General features: G+C 45.7%; 1 protein-coding gene across 1 annotated transcript in view; it reads right to left on the reverse strand.

The window, feature by feature from the left end:
• The window catches only part of LOC126251146 (glutamate receptor ionotropic, kainate 2), a 1402037-nt gene that overhangs the window by 1085861 nt on the left and 300089 nt on the right, over window positions 1-16087 (reverse strand). The gene's annotated exons all lie outside the window — the stretch shown is intronic.

Here is a 16087-nt window from a genome sequence, read left to right on the forward strand (position 1 = left end):
GTCATTGGGGACTGGAATTCCAGAGTAGGAAGAGGAAGAGAAGGAAAAGTAGTAGGTGAATATGAAATGGGGGTAAAAATGAAAGAGGAAACCGCCTGGTAGAATTTTGCACAGAGCATCGCTTAATAATAGCTAACACTTGGTTCAAGAATCACGATAGAAGTTGTATACGCGAAAGAGGCCTAGAGGCACTGGAAGATTTCAGATACATTATATAATGGTAAGACAAAGATTTAGGAACCAGGTTTTAAATTGTAAGACATTTCCAAGGGCAGATGTGGACTCTGAACACAGTCTATTGGTTATGAATTATAAATTAAAGCCGAAGAAACAGAAAAAAGGTGGGAATTTAAGGAGTTGGGATCTGGATAAACTGAGAGAACCAGAGGTTGTAGAGAGTTTCAGAGAGAGCGTTAGGTAACAACAGACAAGAACGAGGGAAAGAAATACAGTAAAAGAAGAAAGGGTAGCTTTTTGAGATGAAATAGTGACTGCAGCAGAGGATCAAGTAGGTAAAAAGAAGACGGCTGGTAGAAATCCTTGGGTAACAGAAGAGATATTGAATTTTACTGATGAAAGGAGAAAAGGAATACAAACTTCTCAAAAATGAGATCGACAGGAACAGCTAAATCGCTAAGCAGGGATGGCTTGAGGGCAATGTAAGGATGTAGAGGCAATATCACTAGAGGTGCTTTCAGAAAAATTAAAGAGACCTTTGGATAAAAGAGTACCACTTGTACAAATATCAAGAACTCAGATGGAAAATCTATTCTAAGAAAAGAAGGGAAAGAAGAAAGGTGGAAGGAGTATTTAGAGGGTCTATACAATGGCGACGTACTTGACGGCAATATTATGGTAGTCGAAGAGGGGATAGATGAAGATGAAATGGAAGATATGATACTACGCGAATAATTTGACAGAACACTGAAAGATCTAAGTCGAAATAAGGCCGTGGGAGTAGATAACATTCCTTTAGAACTACTGATAGCCTTGGGAGAGCCAGCCGTGACAAAACTTTACCATCTGGTGAGCAAGATGTACGAGACTGGCCAAATACCAGTGACTTCAAACATTAAGTAAAGGCAAACCTACGTTTCTATCATTTGTAGACTTAGAGAAAGCTTTTGGCAATGTTGAATAGAATACTCTCTTTCAAATTCTGAAGGTGGCGGGGTAAAATCCAAGGAGCGAAAGGCTATTTAAAAAATGGTTCAAATGGCTCTGAGCACTATGGGACTCAACTGCTGAGGTCATTAGTCCCCTAGAACTTAGAACTAGTTAAACCTAACTAACCTAAGGACATCACACACATCAATGCCCGAGGCAGGATTCGAACCTGCGACCGTAGCGGTCTTGCGGTTCCAGACTGCAGCGCCAGAACCGCGCGGCCACTTCGGCCGGCGAAAGGCTATTTACAATTTGTACAGAAACCAGATGGCTGGTAAAAGAGTCGAGGGGCATGACAGGGAAAATATTAGTATTGTGGCTTGTCTGATGTCAGAGTAGTCGAAAAAGTTGTAAATGGGGGTGGGAGGCCATTGTGTAGAGAAGAACAGGTCAGTTGTTGGATGAGACAGCGCATGTGTCAGACGGAAGTTCCAGCTCAATAGCGTAATAAGCCTTGAACTTGTTCACTTTATGTTAACGAAGTCTGAATAAATACATACAGTCGACAACGAAGTGCTTTCAAATGCTGTTGTTAGAGTATAATTTAATGGTGATGATATTTACTGCCCTAGTGAAGGAAATGCAATGAGCAAAGTTTACGCCATCATTGATCCTACAGCACTTAAGATGGACGACGCTGATTATCTGCAGGATGGTCAGATAGAACCTGCAAAGCTTGAGTGGTTCAAATGGCTCTGAGCACTATGGGACTCAACTGCTGAGGTCATTAGTCCCCTAGAACTTAGAACTAGTTAAACCTAACTAACCTAAGGACATCACAAACATCCATGCCCGAGGCAGGATTCGAACCTGCGACCGTAGCGGTCTTGCGGTTCCAGACTGCAGCGCCTTTAACCGCACGGCCACTTCGGCCGGCCGGCAAAGCTTGAGTGTTGCAATGGAGGTCGCGCTGAGAAATAATTGTTGAGAAAAAATTTGATACGTTGCGCAGTTTCCGAGTTATTTAGCATTGATGTCAGCCAATCAGTTCGTTGCACGCGTGAGTTCAAGCGCTAAGACGCGGCAGTGCACAGACATCTCTGTTACGAATTGCACAAATCCTCATTACCAGTTACAATATGCCTTTTTCGGAAGTGATTAATTTATGCTACGCGAATAAAGGGTACATTTGTTCGGTCTGAGGAAACCAAACGAAGAACACGTTTGGCAGTCTCTGGTAGGCTACTTGTATTTGCGCGTGACACCTTCATGGTAATCAACGCGAAAACGGCGCAACGTATCGAAATCTTTTCCTTACCAATTTTTTATCAGCACAACCTACTTTTTAATACCGTTACAAGCTTTTTAGACTGTTTCTGACCACCTTGTAACTGTGTAATGTTGCGCTGATGTTATAAGATCGTCGCTGATGACCTCCTCTTGGCGACTAAGTGGTTACGTTATTTTGTGATATTCTCCATCATGTGGCGTATTGCCACCAATCCCAAAAATATTCTGGGGTTTCGTTTCTAACTACCGCTTAGCAGAGCAGCAGTGTTGTGCTAGTTTTATAATCGAGCAGTTATTTCGGTATGGGCGATGTGTCTTGGTAATCGAAATCATTCTCCGTGAATTCCGACGAGAGCCACTGGTAGCTTTACACGACTGCTGTAACTAATGCGCAACAACCGAATTGGAGGACGTTTAAGGTTTCAAAAACATACTTTGGTTTTACCAGGTTAGCTTGTTATTTATTTTATGTTGTACTAAACCATCCCGGAGTGTTTTTATGTTAATCCAATGGTTAATAAAGTATGACACACGGAAGCACGGGCAACTGCATAACAGGTAAAAGCAGGTAAGTTTAACTGGGTGAATATGTACAGCTCGACGTTTGAGTACACACTGTAGCCTACTATCGACGTAGATGTGTGCTGTAACGTAGCCAAGCTTAACCCCCCCCCCCCCCCCCCACCCTCGACCCGTTAGTCATCCAAGAAACTTTTTCTATATGACGATGCAGGACTGGGTTATTGACTTTTATAGCCTCTTCGAATAAAACTATGTATGAATGTGTCACGAATAATTAATCTGCGAATGGTCGATTATGGCAGGCCTTATTCCGATTGTCTCTAGGAGGCCATGATTTACCGTCAAAAGCAGCTGATAAAATATTTCTCTTGAAGAACAAGAAGAATCGCAGGAGGTCCACAATAATGCTTACGTCGTCGTCCATCCAGAGTTAGGTTTTCCGTGTTTTTCCGCATCGCACCGACTCGGGGATGATTCATTTGAAAGAGCGCAGCTGATTTCCTTCGCAATGCTTGCAACAATCCGATCTTGGACTCCGTCTCCAGCCGGCCGCGGTGGTCTAGCGGTTCTGGCGCTGCAGTCCGGAACCGCGGGACTGCTACGGTCGCAGGTTCGAATCCTGCCTCGGGCATGGGTGTGTGTGATGTCCTTAGGTTAGTTAGGTTTAAGTAGTTCTAAGTTCTAGGGGACTTATGACCTAAGATGTTGAGTCCCATAGTGCTCAGAGCCATTTGAACCATTTTAAACTCCGTCTCCAATGCCTTTAAATCCTATTCTTCCTTTCTTTCGCCGGATTGATAGCTTTCCTGTGTACGACGAATAGACCTGATGTAACAAGAAATGTGATTTATCGAATCACGTGCAATCGTAATTGGGGATGTCAGTGGGTCGATATGAGAAAATATAAGGGTCGCCTGTAGTGCAGCCCCATGTTCAACTATGTGAGCTGCACTCTGGGCTCTAAAATCCAGTGTTATACAATGTCGTCGCGTCAGCCACACATAGCGCCTATCTTGATTTATCATGCGGACAGGCTCCGACCTCGGAAATTGCTTATGTTTGAAGATTTCTGTTATGTCCTTTACCGAGTGGTGTAGCAGACAGTATTAAAATACATCTTAACAATAACAACTGGTTGGTTTTTTAACATGAATTAAGTGCAGCTTATGAGGACGATGTCCACACGACTTGACAACAATTGAAATGTCGATCTTTGGCGAAGTCTAACAGGTGTTCACTAGGACTAAGTCCATGAACGTCGAAGTGGCGAAGAACAGGGAGGATAACTAACGACTCGGTCCCACGAGACTGGGAGCGCGAGGGCAGCAATAAGGTGCCGTAACGACACCGTCCCAAGAAGCGAAGCAAATCCTATGAAGCAGTGTCCTCGGGAGTGGGTGACAGAAGTCTAGCGTCATAAGGGGCTGACAGCGGGTAGCAGCAGCAGTGGGCGGTGGGTCCGTAAGGGAGAGTCGTGGCAGCTGATGCTTGGCCAGACCGCAGAGCGTAACTGACTCTCAAGGGGCGGAGAGGCGAACTAAGGAAAAGGACATGGCAAGGGCCATAACACAACTTTCTAAAAACTTAGCTCAATGGGAGATGGGTCAAAATAAGCGAACACGGGTGTCGGATTATCCGTGACTACTCGACAATTTGTGAAAGAACGACCGTCAAAGTTTTCCAGGTACTTCATGTGTCATTAGAAGACTAAGTAGTTCAGCCGAAGCGCTGGTACTGTGGCTAACGTCGGGGATTCACACTTTTGCGTCTCTATTCGAAACCCGAATATTATTTTTATTTTTTGTAAATGAATTCAAAGGAGCCAAGCAGTTGCAAGAAAAGCACGCTTTATCCAGCACTTGACCAGGTTTTCAACGGATGAAAGCCCGTGATCTGTGGTGTAGTCTGGCTTTAGTAGCCGAGCAATGCGGTAATCCCTTATTTCCGCCAGCGGAGAGCGCGCGCTAGTTTTGTTTGTCTTCTGCGGCCGTTACTGGCGCGCCGCACAGTCCGCCAGAGCAATAGCGAACAGATTCCACAAATCAACACCCCGTCTAATGTTCTGCAATGATTATGCAAGACCAAAGGTGTTCGTGGTAGAGAGCTTTCTTCGTGATGTAGCCAAAATACCGGCAAATGACATATTGGGCATCCATTCATCATTATTGACCAGTACAGTGTATTTTAAAGACACTGATGACGCGAGTTGCGATAAGATCCTTCGGAGCAACTAACAGGGGCTCCGTTTCTGACAAGCCTACGATAACGTCGGTCCGGTGACGCGCGTTTACGCGGGATTAGGCACGCGAACAATTTTGGCCTTTGAACTACTGTTCGAACTCCCGGCTAAAGACGTCATGGACGCCTTTCGTCCTTACGGCACGTCCGATGAAAACGTCTCCAGCGTCACATCACACAACTGCCGGCCACGCCAGCACCACAACCGACGTCCCTTCCAGTCTCCTACGCGACGGCTCTTGTACCACCGCCTGTATCCCACGTCACCTATACCACCGTTCCACAACCTCCATAGAAAGAGACAGACACTTCGATACCACCGTCACCACCACCTGCGTAAGCCGATCATCGCTATGCGACTCGATGGAGTTTACTTCAACGATAGTACCAGCGACAGTCTCTGTGCCGGAGCGACGCGATTCACTCCAGACTTCCACCACGGAAGGCCTGTTACCGAAGAAGTCGTCACCTAAGCGTCGTAATTGCAGACATTGCACTGTCCCCGATCGGGATACCTCGCCGCCTCACGACACCTGGCTTGCAGTTCCTTTGGGCGACGACCACGAGTTGACTGAAGTTGCGGAAAATAATGTAACCCCTACTTCCAAGAACGAACAGCATCCAGCCCTGACAACAAGACAAATGGTGGTCGAACCGGAGGACGCGACGATCACTTTGGACGTTTATTCCATCGGTCAAGCATCCTACACCATCTGAGCGAGCAGATGATTCGCCGGGACTCCAGACTTACCCATGGAGCGACGACATCGAATCTGACATCTGGTCGTCGGCGGAGCCTCGGGCGGCCACGACCTAAACATATCTAATCTGCAACCTTGGAGGTTGGACGGGACGGCCTTGTTCCTCTTAGAATACCTACAACGTTATACATAACGTCTCCTTACTAGGCCACCAATCGTGCAGGACTGTAATGTTCAATACCAACCACGGTAGCTCGTCCCAAAATTATCTTTGTTACGAGACGTGATCTGGGACTCTGACGTGACATAGCATTCCTACAGAAAGCATAAGTGGCAGCTGTGCCTCACATAACCGGCTGGTGTGGCCGAGTGGTTCGAGGCGCTTCAGGTTCGAATCCTGCCTCGAGCATGGATGTGTGTGATGTCCTTAGATTTGTTCGCTTTAAGTAGTTCTAAGTTCTAGGGGACTGATGACCACAGATGTAAAGGCCCTTATTGCTCAGAGCCGTTTGAACCATTTCCTGCCTCTCATTCCCGGTCGCATACGTTACACATCTGCTTGTGATCACCTTGGCAGGGGCATGGCTGCATCCGTTCGTGAGAGAATCCCCGTTATGGATCTCACCTTCCTGCCAGCAACACGAAGCCTTCACCACTATGGCCCTCGTATCACCAACATCTGCTTCCCCATCTGGCTCCTCCTGCCGAAAGGAGAGAGCCGCATTGTACCCCGAAAACATTGCCCCGTTGTTTTAGGGTGTTATACTAGTGGCGTATTTGGAGGTGACATCAACTGTGTCTTGTAACAGAAAGGTCAAGCGTCTCACTTTAACTCATGTCAAGAACTCCGCATGATTGTCTGAGACCTCCGGCATAGCGACACGTGGGAAGAGAAGTTTGGCAATGCCCAAGGCCCTTCATATCAAACAACCTATCTGGAAAGTCGGCTCGATAGAATTTACGTTCTCCGGGTGCTAGCATCTGCTGAACTGTGGCCGCTGGATTTCGCAGACTACAGGGCATACATATGCACGATTCTCCGCAACGGTTCTCTGTTCAACATACAGCACAGGGCAGATGCTCTTTATACTCGAACCTTATGGAAACAATGGACTGGACCAGGAGAATCCACTACACTCTGTCTGGTGGGCGTCTTCTTGCTGGTGTCCAACCTTCCATCTGTGCCGGTTGGTCACATTTGCATCTCATTACCCCATATTGCGACCTTTTTTGTGGCCTATAGTTACTGGCATCCCACATTCCCGAACACGCGCTCTCTTCGGTGTAGCAAAGCAGCTTTAATCATTTAATAAAGGCAAAGCTTCCGGTCCAGATTGTATACCAGCCACGTTCCTTTTAGAGAGTGCTGATGCAATAGCTCCATATTTAGCATTCATATACAGCCGCTCGCTCACAGACAGTTCCGTACCTAAAGACTGGAAAATTGCTCAAGTCACACCAATATCCAAAAAGGAAAGCAGGAGTAATCCGCTGAATTACAGGCCCATATCACTAACGTCGATTTGCAGCAGGGTTTTGGAACATATACTGTGTTCGAACATTATGAATTACCTAGAAGAAAACGATTTATTGACACGTAGTCAGCACGGATTCGGGAACCATCGTTCATGTGAAACACAACTAGCTCTTTATACTCATGAAGTAATGAGTGCTATCGACATGGGATGCCAAATTGATTCCATATTTTTACATTTCCAGAAGGCTTTCGACACCGTTCCTCACAAGCGTCTTCTAAACAAACTGCGTGCCTATGGAATAGTGCCTCAGTTGTTTGATTAGATTTGTGATTTCCTGTCTGAAAGGTCACAGTTCGTAGTAATAGACGGAAAGTCATCGAGTAAAACAGAGGTAATATCCGGCGTTCCCCAAGGAAGTGTTATAGGCCCTCTATTGTTCCTGATTTATATTAACGGCATAGGAGACAATCTGAGTAGCCCTCTTCGAACATTGGCAGGTGATGCTGTCACTTACCGTCTTGTAAAGTCATCAGATGACCAAAAAGAATTGCAGCATGAATAAGATAAGATACCTGTATTGTGCAAAAAGTGGCATTTGACCCTGAATAAAGAAAATTGTAAAATTATTCACATGAGTACTAAAAGAAAATTGATAAATTTCGATTACGCGATAAGTCACACAAATCTGCAGGCTTTAAATTCAACTAAATACTGCGTGATTACGAATACAGATAACGTAAATTGGAAAGAGCACATAGATAATGTTGTGGGTAGAGAAAATCAAAGACGGAGATTCATTGGCAGAACCCTTAGAAGGTGCAACAGGTCTACTAAGGAGACTTCTTACACCACGCTTGTCCGCCATATTCTGGAGTATTGTTGTGCGGTGTGGGATCCGCATCAGGTGGGACTGACGGATGACATCGAAAAATTTTTTGAAAGAAGGGCGGCTTGTTTTGTATTATCGCGAAACAGGGGAGATAGTGGCAAAGAAATGATACGTGAATTGGAGTGGCAATCATTAAGACAAAGGTGTTTTTCGTTGCGACGGGATCTTCCCATGAAATTTCAATCACCAGTTTTCTCCGCCGATTGTGAAAACATTCTGTTGGCACCCACCTACATAGCGAGAAATGATCATCACGCTAAAATAAAAGAAAACAGGGCTCGCACAGGAAAATTTAAGTGCTCATTTTTCCCACGCGCCGTTCGAGAACGGAACGGTGGAGAGGCAGCTTGAAAGTGGTTCATTGAACTCTCTTCCAGGCACTTTATTGTGAATAGCAGTGTAATCACGTAGATGTAGATCTCACCATGTTATGTCGCGTGTCACACAACATTTTCGAACAGAAGTATGGTTCAAATGGCTCTCAGCACTATGGGACTATGCCACTATGACCATTTGAGATCATCAGTCCCCTAGAACTTAGAACTACTTAAACCTAACCAACCTAAGGACATCACACACATCCATGCCCGAGGCAGGATTCGAACCTGCGACCGTAGCAGTCGCGCGGTTCCGGACTGAAGCGCCTAGAACTGCCCGGCCACCGCGGCCGGCAACAGAAGTATCCTGTGATCTGTTGCTCAACTGTACGGCGACATATCTTCCAAATTTACCTACCCACGTGAGTTAGAGGTTCACGGTACTTACCAAAGGTAAAATTGCGACACGACACAATTTACATGCAACTGGATTAGCTGCCACTCCACTGTTTGCTGCCTACCAACGCCTCGATGGAGACATCTCACATGCCCATCATCCCTTGGCGTCTCGGAGCTAATCCGCAGGATAGCAACCTGCTTTCTCCGCATTCCCCCATCCATTGTTGACCCTCAGGCATAAATTTTTCTTGAGGTCATATAAATCGCAACTGCAAAAATCAACGCCATTCCTGGGGTAAAATGTTGGACGCCCACCTGTAATTACGGTGACGGCGACAAATCGGGCCTCGGCTTTTGGTGCAGATTACAGAATGCCCAAGCCGACTTGGAGCGGCGACCTAATTAAGATGTTCGAAATTCTGAGTAAAATAGATGTAATATTCAACAAGTACAAGAACCAATAGTGAACAATAAGAGGGAAGACCAAGAACGATGTACTAGGATTTAAAAGGGTGTAAGAGAAGAAGTATTCTTTTGCCCCTACTGTTCCGTCTATACATCGAAGATGCAATGACGGAAATTAAAGAAAGGTGAAGAGTGGTGTTTAAATTTAAAGTGAAAGGATATCAAGCTCGCTAACTACATTGCTAAGTGAAAGTAAAGAAGAATTATACGACCTATTGAATGGACTGAACAATTCAGTGCAGAATATGGACTGAGAGTAAATCGAAAAAAGATGAATGTAAGGAGAAGTAACAGACGTGAGAAACTTAACTCAGGATTGGGGATCACGAAGTAGATGAAGTTATGGAACTCTGCAACTCACGTAGCAAATTAATCCATGACGGACGGAGCAAGAAGGACATCAAAAGCAGTACAGCACTGGTAAAAAGGGCATTCCTGGCCAAGGGAAGTCTGCTGCTATCGAACGTAGATCTTAACTTGAGAAAGAAATGTACGTTTGGAGCACAGAATTGTTTGGTAGTTGAACAGTGACTATAAGAAAACTGGGAGAGAGGAGAATCAGATTTGAGATGTGGCGCTGCAGAAGAATATTGAAAATTAGGCAGACTCATAAGGTGTGAAATGAGATTCTCCACAGAATCAGGCTAACAAAGGACCATACGGAAAACAGTGACAAGAAGAAGGGACAGGTTGGTAGATAACAGAATAATTTCCATGAATCTTGAGGGAGCTGTAAAGGGTAAAAACTGACAGAGATTGGAAACATCCAGCAAATAACTGATTACGTTGGTTCAAGTGCTACACTGAGATGATGTTGATCCGCCCCCTCCCCCCCCCCCAAAAAAAAGAAAACTGTCTTCTTCCGAAATACATGTACCCTGAAGTCAATCTGATACCAATAACTACGAACTCAGAAACATCCGTTCGAAAATTACGCGTTGCACAGAGAGTACCTGCCACAAAGCAGTAGGAATATAACACGTACTATGGGACATAAGCAAAGGAATAATAACTAGTAATCACTACAATTTGGTGTTACTTCAACATGAAGCATTTAGTAAGTACAGTACGACAGTTTATTCTTATGGTTATGTTTTATGGTATATGTGATATTCCCACCCCTTTGTAGGGGTCTAGTCTCTGTATGACGCGTAATTTTGGAGTTGTATGTTTGTGGGTTTGTATTTATTGCTGTTATATTGTCTTCAGGTTACATGAATTTATGAAGAAGACGGGTTTTCATATGTCGAAACCGTGGTATAAGAATGAATAAAACTGTCTTTTGTTGCAACTAGTTGGCTACTTTGGACTTATTTACAGATCTCGAGCCGGCCGGGGTGGCCGAGCGGTTCTAGGCGCTACAGTCTGCAACCGCGCGGCCGCTACGGTCGCAGGTCCGTGTCCTGCCTCGGGCATGGATGTGTGTGATGTCCTTAGGTTAGTTAGGTTTAAGTAGTTCCAAGTTCTAGGGGACTGATGACCTCAGAAGTTAAGCCCCATTGTCCTCAGAGCCATTTGAACCATTTTGAACAGATCTCGAACAATTTCTGAAACGCAGCCATGTTCAAAATATTTTTTTTATACATCTACCCACGTTCGTAGAAGGTTACTACACGAATTTTTTCCGATGTATAATAAAGCAACGTTGTAAATGGAAAAAAATAGAAGCAATATTCGTGTTTCGAACACGGGAGGCGAAACTGAAGTGCAAAAAGTTAGGCACTGGTTGCTGTTCGACTGATATTATCACGCCCTAAATGGCATCTAAATTGCGTTGAAAAATTGGACCGTCGTTTTCTTATAAATGGTTCAAATGGCTCTGAGCACTATGGGACTCAACTGCTGAGGTCATTAGTCCCCTAGAACTTAGAACTAGTTAAACCTAACTAACCTAAGGACATCACAAACATCCATGCCCGAGGCAGGATTCTAACCTGCGACCGTAGCGGTCTTGCGATTCCAGACTGCAGCGCCTTTAACCGCACGGCCACTTCGGCCGGCTCTTATAAATGATCGAGTATCTACGGGTAAGCAGAAACACATGTCCGTTTATTTTGAACCATTTTCCATTGAGGGAAGTTTCTGTGGATCGGATTATGGCACTTGTGCACTCCTCGTTAAGTATGCGTGCATGGAAGACTACATGCGCGGCGTCACGTGACTTCGGGGACTCGAATAGGTGCATGCGACTGCAGCACTCCGTTCCTCGACCAGAACGCCACGTACGTATCGGTGCAGCTTGCGCTCCCAGACGCTGTGGCGGCAGCAGCATGGTCGCCAGTAAACAACTCACTGACTCTCCTATCAACAACCACTAAGCTGAAGCAAGGGCCGTAGTTGGTCCGTGATGCATATCTGTAAATATGGTGGCCGCATAAGCAGGGACGCAGCGGTGCATGCACCATAATTTCCCCATCAGACTCCCACACCGTTGGTGGAATGTTTTCCCATTCTTCTTTGCTTCACTCTCCTAACAGTGTCATATCCACACAGCACCACCAGGCAGTATTGAACGAGCAATGATCTTCTGGAGATCACGAGTATGGTATACCAAAACAATCGGAACATATCCGTAAACATCTGCAGCTTATTCGATTCTGTTCACGTCTATACCTGCGTCACAACTTTCTAATATTTAAAACTATAAAAAGTGTGCTCAGAATTTGCAAAGTCATCGGCAATGAACTAAGATTCATACACTACAGGCCATTAAAATTGCTACACCAAGAAGAAATGCAGATGATATACGGGTATTCATTGGACAGATATGTTATACTAGAACTGACATGTGATTACATTTTCACGCAATTTGGGTGCATAGATCCTGAGAAATCAGTACCAAGAACAACCACCTCTGGCCATAGTAACGGCTGGGCATTGAGTCAAACAGAGCTTGGATGGCGTGTACAGGTACAGCTGCCCATGCAGCTTCAACACGATACCACAGTTCATCAAGAGTAGTGACTGGCGTATTGTGACGAGCTAGTTGCTCGGCCACCATTGACCAGACGTTTTCACTTGGCGAGAGATCTGGAGAAAGTGCCGGCTAGGGCAGCAGTCGAACGTTTTCTGAATCCAGAAAGGCCCGTAGAAGACCTGCAACATGCGGTCGTGCATTATCCTGCTGAAATGTAGGGTTTCGCAGGGATCGAATGAAGGGTAGATCCACGGATCGTAACACATCTGAAATGTATTGTCCACTGTTCAAAGTGCCGTCAATGCGAACAAGAGGTGACGGAGACGTGTAACCAATGGCACCCCATACCATCACGCCGGGTGATACGCCAGTATGGCGATGGCGAATAGACGCTTCCAATGTGCGTTCACCACGATGTCACCAATCACGGATGCAACCATCATGATGCTGTAAACAGAACCTGGATTCATCCGAAAAAATGACGTTTTGCCATTCGTGCACGCAGGTTCGTCTTTGAGTATCGCAGGCGCTCCTCTCTGTTATGCAGCGTCAAGGGTAACCGCAGCCACGGTCTCCGAGCTAATTGCCCATGCTGCAAACGTCGTCGAACTGTTCATGCAGATGGTTGTCGTCTTGCAAACGTCCCCATATGTTGACTCAGGGATCGAGACGTGGCTGCACGACCCGTTACAGCCATGCGGATAAGATGCCTGTCATCTCGACAGCTAGTGATACGAGGCCATTGGGATCCAGCACTGCGTTCCGTATTACCCTCCTGAAGCCACCGATTGCATTTTCGTCTAACAGTCATTGGATCTCGACCAGCGCGAGCAGCAATGTCACGATACGATAAACCGCAATCGCCATAGGCTACAATCCGACCTTTATCAAAGTCGGAAACGTGATGGTACGCATTTCTCCTCCTTACACGAGGCATCACAACAACATTTCACCAGGCAACGCCGGTCAACTGCTGTTTGTGTATGAGAAATCGGTTGGAAACTTTGCTCATGTCAGCACGCTGTAGGTGTCGCAGTCGGCGACAATCTTGTGTGAATGCTCTGAAAAGCTAATCATTAGCATATCTCAGCATCTTGTTCCTGTCGGTTAAATTTCGCGTCTGTAGCACGTCATCTTCGTGGTGTAGCAATTTAAATGGCCAGTAGTGTACTTCGCGGACAGAGTAGAAGCGAAAAGTGCAGAGCGTTAGGTTGTGGATAGACGTCTTTCGATACGTCGCTGAAGTCCCAGAGCACATTTCTGCTATGCCTGCGCCGGTCAACAACTGCGCTTCCTGAGTCAATAGCGCAATATGCTGGGAAGTGCCCCTCGGGGTGCTCGCTGCAGCCGAGTAATCAAGGTGAACAGATTCGGCTTATCCCTGGGCTGCACTGCGCGCCTGCCCGTAATGAGGCAAGGGCCGGATCTCGGCCGCCGGCCGACATCAAAGACATGTCCGAGAGCTCCCCTGAGCGATGCAAAGGCCATCAGACCTTTGTAGAAAGTCACGCTGCTTCCGAGACATCTCACGTAATACTTGGTATCTTGCACGTTTCTCGGTTACACGACCACTCCGACTGATATGACTGAAACTTTGCACCCTGTGGAATGTGTTATGCCACGAAGTACCTGTTCGATATGTTCCAAAATTTGTGGGAATTCTCATCAGATAACGGGTATTGAATGATTAAACTTCCATTCCCTTAAAAATTTCTGCCCACCATCAACTTGAGGTGTGCCCCCTAGGCATAAATTATTTCTTGTGTTTTTTGTGGTGTGGAACAGACACCTGCCTTTGGTGACCCTGATCAGTTTCTTTTCATGCCTGAAACACGTGCTGCGACGATTTATGAAATTACTGTCTGAAGATTGATATGAATCTATACATCTTGCCGCCGTAGCCCACTCGAGCCTTGTGGGTGACGACTGGGCAGGCCAATCGAGGATCCGTACATTCCGCAATACAATTTTCGGTGAATTTCAGTGTGGTGTGTTGCTTTATATTGCTGGAATATGCCACTTGGTACCATGGTCATGAAGGGTATAAGCACAGGGCTTACGTTTCTTGCCATATACAGGCAAGAATTCACAATCTATTCAACGTTTAGCAAGTAAGTCGCCATAGTCGATAGCTCCCAAGTTCGCGATTCCAGGAGTTGAATAGAAATGTGATCCAAAGAAATTCTGATCCTATGGAAAGTACACCAGCGGCAAGACACAATCAGTACCTTCATTGCTCGATAGGAGTGGGAGTATTACCGTTGATAGCACGACTAACGCGGATGTACGAAATAAGGTTTTCCTGAATTCATTCACCATAGAAGGCGAAGTAAACGTTCCACGTTGTGAATCAAGGACTGCTGTCAACAAGAGTAACTTAGAAGCAGATAACCCAAATTTAGCGAAGCAGCTTAAATAACTCAATAAACGCAAGTTTTCTGGTTCCTCACTGTACACCAGTCAGGTTCCTTTGACTGTATAATGAGAAAATAGCCCCATAGTCAGCAATCATATACAACCGCTCGCTCGACGAAAGATTCGTACCTTAAGATTAGAACCTTCCACAGGCCAGACCAATAATTAAGATAGGAGATAGGAGTAATATGCTGAATAATAGACTCATATCACTGACGTCCATGTGGAGTAGGATTTTGGGTAATCTACTGTGTTCGGACATTATCAATTACCTCGAAAAAACCGTACTACTGACACACAGTCAGCACCAGTTCAGAAATTATCAATCCTTTTGTAACACAACCAGCTGTTTATTCACGTGAATGCCATCGACAGGCGATCTCCGATTGATTCCATATTTCTTCTGGCACCATTGCAAGGAGGCGACTTCTTATCCAATTGCGTCATTGTGCAGTATCATCTAAAATATGTTACTAAATTTTAGTTTTCCTATCAGAAAAGTCACATCGCAGTGATAGACGGAAAGTCGTCGATAAGAGAAAAGTAATATCAGCAATCCCGAAGGAAAAGTTATAGGCCCTCTGTGATTGTTACTCTATATAAACGATTTAGCAGACAATCAGAGCAGATGTCTTGGATTGTTTGCAGATGATGGTGTCATTTATCGTCTAGTAAAGTCATCAGCAGATCAGAAGCAACTGTGAAATGATTTAGAAATCTATATGGTGTAAAAAGTGTGAGTAGTAAAATCTCATCCACAAGAGTACTAAAAGTAATGCGTTAAATTTTGGTTATGTGATTTATGAAATAAATGTAGAAGCTATCAATTCAGCTAAATACCTAGGTGTTGCAATTCCGAAAATACACTCCTGGAAATGGAAAAAAGAACACATTGACACCGGTGTGTCAGACCCACCATACTTGCTCCGGACACTGCGAGAGGGCTGTACAAGCAATGATCACACGCACGGCACAGCGGACACACCAGGAACCGCGGTGTTGGCCGTCGAATGGCGCTAGCTGCGCAGCATTTGTGCACCGCCGCCGTCAGTGTCAGCCAGTTTGCCATGGCATACGGAGCTCCATCGCAGTCTTTAACACTGGTAGCATGCCGCGACAGCGTGGACGTGAACCGTATGTACAGTTGACGGACTTTGAGCGAGGGCCTATAGTGGGCATGCGGGAGGCCAGGTGGACGTACCGCCGAATTGCTCAACACGTGGGGCGTGAGGTCTCCACAGTACATCGATGTTGTCGCCAGTGGTCGGCGGAAGGTGCACGTGCCCGTCGACCTGGGACCGGACCGCAGCGACGCACGGATGCACGCCAAGACCGTAGGATCCTACGCA

The sequence above is a fragment of the Schistocerca nitens genome, chromosome 1, assembly GCF_023898315.1.
Source record: "Schistocerca nitens isolate TAMUIC-IGC-003100 chromosome 1, iqSchNite1.1, whole genome shotgun sequence".
Lineage (NCBI taxonomy): Eukaryota > Metazoa > Arthropoda > Insecta > Orthoptera > Acrididae > Schistocerca > Schistocerca nitens.